Raw genomic sequence first — 5,241 nt, forward strand, 5'->3', positions numbered from 1 at the left:
GTCTCTTGGGACCATTTTTTTTTTCCATTTTATTTATTTTTTCAGTGTAACAGTATTCATTGTTTTTGCACAACACCCAGTGCTCCATGCAAAACATGCCCTCCCCATTACCCACCACCTGTTCCCCCAACCTCCTACCCCTGACCCTTCAAAACCCTCAGGTTGTTTTTCAGAGTCCATAGTCCCTTATAGTTCGCCTTCTTGGGACCATTTTTAACTTAAAGATTAATGCGTTTGGTATAAGTATAGATACCCCTGCTCTCTTTTGGTTATTGTTTGTTTGAAATATCTTTTTCCATCGCTTCTCTGTCCATCTATGTGTTTCCTTAATGCTATAGTTAGTGTTATAGGCAACATATCACTGGGACTTTTTTAAAATCCATTTGCCATTCTGTATTTTCGATTGGAGAATATAGTCTACTTGTGTTTTTTTGTTTTGTTTTTTTTTTTTTTTTTTTCCCCTTTTTATTTATTTATTTCTTTTTCAGCGTAACAGTATTCATTCTTTTTGCACAACACCCAGTGCTCCATGCAAAACGTGCCCTCCCCATCACCCACCACCTGTTCCCCTAACCTCCCACCCCTGACCCTTCAAAACCCTCAGGTTGTTTTTCAGAGTCCATAGTCTCTTATGGTTCGCCTCCCCTCCCCAATGTCCATAGCCCGCACCCCCTCTCCCAATCCCACCTCCCCCCAGCAACCCCCAGTTTGTTTTGTGAGATTAAGAGTCATTTATGGTTTGTCTCCCTCCCAATCCCATCTTGTTTCATTTATTCTTCTCCTATCCCCCTACCCCCCCATGTTGCTTCTCCATGTCCTCATATCAGGGAGATCATATGATAGTTGTCTTTCTCCGATTGACTTATTTCACTAAGCATGATACGCTCTAGTTCCATCCACGTCGTCGCAAATGGCAAGATTTCATTTCTTTTGATGGCTGCATAGTATTCCATTGTGTATATATACCACATCTTCTTGATCCATTCATCTGTTGATGGACATCTAGGTTCTTTCCATAGTCTGGCTATTGTAGACATTGCTGCTATAAACATTCGGGTACACGTGCCCCTTCGGATCACTATGTTTGTATCTTTAGGGTAAATACCCAGTAGTGCAATTGCTGGGTCATAGAGACTTTATTTATTTATTTGACAGACAGAGATCACAAGTAGGCAGAGAGACAGGCAGAGACAGAGAGAGGAGGAAGCAGGCTCCCTGCTAAGTGGAAAGCCCATAGCGGGGCTCAATCCCAGGACCCTGGGATCATGACCTGAGCCAAAGGCAGAGGCTTTAACCCACTGAGCCACCCAAGTGCCCTGAGTATAGTCTACTTATGTTTTAAAGTAATTATTGATAGATGAGAAGTTACTATTTCCACTTGGTTAATTGTTTTCTGACTATTTTTTAGAATGTTTCCTCTCACTCTGGTTTCCTGTATGATGTGAAGACATTTTGTGATGATATACTTTGATCGCTTTGTCATAATCTTTTGTGCAACTTTTACAGGTTTTTTTCTTTGTGATTATCATGAGATTTACTTAAAATACTTTATAACACTCTATTTTATGCTGTTAACATATTAACTTTAATTTTTACTCCCTCCCCCCATTTTACATTATTGATATTGAGATTTACATATGTGTATATTGTATATTTAATAACCAGTTACAGTTATGGTTATTTTAATACTTTTTTTTTTCAGTTCAAGTTTAATAGAAACAACAGAAGATCAAAAGTGTTGCCCTACTACTGTACATCACAGTTGGCCTGCCCTGTAACACAGTTCAGGCCATTCTCTCCAGAGGAAGAAAGGCTGGTCTCCCCAACCCCTGCAGGAAAGGCCTGTCCCATCCCATACCACATCTATACAGTCTAAGTCTTGTGTTTTAAGCATAACAATAGTACAAAAGAGATTTTGTTTTCACAGCCACCCACTGCAGCCCAGCCCTAAAATGGCCCGGTGCTCACTTCTGCTTAGAGAAATATTCTTTGCTCTTCTGGACATCAGGCTTGATGGTATCACTGCGAGGCTTCCAGCCAGCTGGGCACACTTCCCCATGCTTGTCAGTAAACTGGAAGGCCTGAGCCAGTCGCAGAGTCTCATCCACAGAGCGGCCAACAGGTAGGTCATTTACAGTTATCTGTCTAAGGATGCCTTTATCATCAATGATAGAGAGGCCCCTGAACGAGATGCCTTCATCAGCCTTTAAGACTCCATAGTCCTGAGCAATGGTATGCTTGGGGTCTGATACCAAGGGAATGTTCATGGGTCCCAGCCCTCCTGTGTCTCTTGGGTGTGTTGATCCATGCCAGGTGACAGAAATGAGAATCCACAGAAGCACCAATCACTTGACAGTTGAGTTTCTTAAATTCTTCTGCCCTGTCACTGAAAGCAATGATCTCCGTGGGACACACAAAGGTGAAGTCAAGAGGGTAAAAGAAGAACACAACATATTTTCCTTTGCAGTCAGATAGGCTGAGGTCTTTGAACTGGCCATCTGGCATAACAGCCGTGGCTTTGAAGTTGGGGGCAGGATGCCCAATTTTGGCATTTCCTGAAGACATCTTGCTATTGGCCATTCTATGAACAGAAACGCCGAAAACAAGTCAGGAAGAAGACGCTATTTTAATACTTTTTTTTAACTTCAGAGTTGTAAGTAAAGTATATTCTACCATTACCATATTAGAGAATCGGATTTTGACAAAACTTACATTTACTAGTGAATTTAGCTTCATATATTTTTATGATATTAATTAAATCCTTTTACTTCTGGTTGAAGAACTCTTGTTTGCATTTCCTATAAGAGAGAGGTCTAGAGATTTTAACTCACTTTGCTTCTTCTTCTTCTTCTTTTTTTTTTTTTAAAGTCCTCTCTTCTTCACTTCTTAAAGGACAGCTTTTCTGGGTATAGTATTCTGGATCAACAGGGTTTTTTCCCCAATATTTTTAATTATCATACCATTTCTCCTGCTGAAATTTTACTTTTGAAAATTCACTTATAGTCTTATGAGGGTTCTATTATATGTGTCCTGTTACTTTTCTCTTATGTCTTTCAGAATACTTTGTCTTTGACTTTTAACAAATTAATTACAATATGTCTCAGTGTAGCCTTTTCAGATTCAACGAATTTGGTATTCTTTGGGCCTCATGGACTGGATGTCCATTTCTTTTCCCCTTGTCTTCACCTCTGGTAATTCTGTAATGTGTGTATTTATATTTATGGTGTCCCAGAAGTCCTCAAAGCTTTCTTCATTGCTTTTCATTCTCTTTTCTTTTTGTTCCTCTGCATAGAGAATTTCAATCAGGTGTTCTAGGTCATTGGTTCTTCTGCATGGTCAAGTCTGCTGTTGAAATTATCTGTTGATTTCTTTTCAGTCATTCTTCGGCTCTAGGATTTCTGTCAGGTTTGTTCATTTATGGTTTCTATTTCTTTGTTGAACCACTTGTTTTGTCCATACACTGTTTTCTAAGTTTCATTTAGTTGCTGAGTGTCTTGTGGTTCACTGAACTTCTTTAATGTGATTATTCCAAATTCTTTGCAAGTTCATAGATCTGTATTTCTTTAGAGTCACTTACTGGAGCTTTATTAGTTTCTTTTGGTTGTGTCATGTTTGTCTGTTACATTGTATCTGTGCATCAGAGGAAGCAGAATCCTCTTTCAGAATTGATAGGTTTGTTTTGGCAGTCCTTCACCAGTCAGCTTAGCTTAAATTTCTGGACATGTCAGCTGATGGCATCCTTGGGCCCATGGAGCTTGCTATCAGGGTCTTTTTGGGCAATGCCTCTGCTTTAACCCTGGGGGTGGGTGGTACAGCATTGGCTGAAAACAGTTGAATAGTGCTGCTGGCATGGTTCCCTGTCTAATGGAGGCTGTGGGATGGGCTCCACAGTTCAGTTTTTCTGGTCAGTCTTCCTTGATGGTTGGGACTAAGAACTATACTCTGCAGGAGGCAAGGCTGTATACTATCTTTGCTGCCCAATGGAACAGCAGAATGGGCCCCAAGGACAGCATATGAACCTGAATTAGGTAGAATTATGTAGAATGCACACTGAATTTCTTGGCTCAGTGGAGCCTGATTTTGCTCTGCAGACATGGAGAGCTGCTGGCTTTGCTCTCTGCTTAAACTCTACTATAAGTGAGACTGTGAGATGGTCTACACAACTTTGTGGTTCTGGTTGTTCCCAGCTTGGATGAGCTAAGGGCTGTATTCAATAGTGGGCAGGGCTGCCAATTAGTTTCCTGGCCTGGTAGGGCCCACTGTACAGGCTCCAAAGCCAGTAAGACTCTTGTATGGGGATCAAATTAGGCAGAACTCTGCCCCACACTCCCTGACCTGATGAGTCACTGTCCTGGTTCTGCCAGTGTGCAGGGCCACTAACTGTGGCCTCTACTCAGATGGGCTATGCAGATTCCCAAGAACTCTTGCTTGATTTCTTGGTCAGACCAGTTGGAGGTTGTATTTTTCTTTAGGAAGGGCTATAAACTAACTTTCCTGCCCAGTTGAGGCTGTAGAATAGGCTAGCAAAGTTCTTTGGGCACTGAATCAGGCAAAAGTGCACAGTATTCTCCCTGGCCAGACAGGGCCACCATCTTGGGTTTTTAGATGCAAGGGCACTGGCTGGGCTCTCCAATCAAATGCCACTGTAATCAGTCCTGTGGAGTGGATTACACTGATCCCAGGAATTCTGGCTAGTTTCTGGAATACACCATTTTTAAAGGGTCTGAAGATTATATTTAACAAAGCTACCTTGTCCTAAATTCCTTAGGGAGAAATATTCTCCCTAAGAAATAATCTCCCCAGTTCCTTGCAGATTGCCTACCACATAGTAAGAGCTCAATGAAAGAAAATATTTCTATCCTTTTTTGACCTGTGTGGTCCAGGTGGACCAGGCTGGAACATATGCCTCATCCAGAGCTTAAAACCACTATAAGGGTAGGAAGAACCATATCTAGCTTCAAATGAGAAAACTGGGATTTTGAAAGGTTTAAACAACTTGTCTAAGATTACAGAGCTAAGCGGTGGTGAGTCACTGTTAGAACCAGTTTTAGGTCTGTTTCTGAAAACCATGCCCTCAAGCATGTTCTCAAGTAATACCATACTGTGTTAAGCTATAATAAATACAAATTGAATAAATGAATCATCACTTGTAAAAATCTGTGTTGAAAACGAAGTATCATGGAGGAAAACTGACACTTAAGCTGGTGTTTATGATAATTGCTAAAGGTGGCAATGAAAGCT

General features: G+C 41.0%; 1 pseudogene; it reads right to left on the bottom strand.

Moving 5' to 3' along the window:
* Positions 1 to 1,677: 1,677 nt before the first annotated feature.
* LOC123950488 lies at positions 1,678 to 2,616 on the bottom strand (annotated as a pseudogene).
* Positions 2,617 to 5,241: the final 2,625 nt, after the last annotated feature.

The sequence above is a fragment of the Meles meles genome, chromosome 1, assembly GCF_922984935.1.
Source record: "Meles meles chromosome 1, mMelMel3.1 paternal haplotype, whole genome shotgun sequence".
NCBI lineage: Eukaryota > Metazoa > Chordata > Mammalia > Carnivora > Mustelidae > Meles > Meles meles.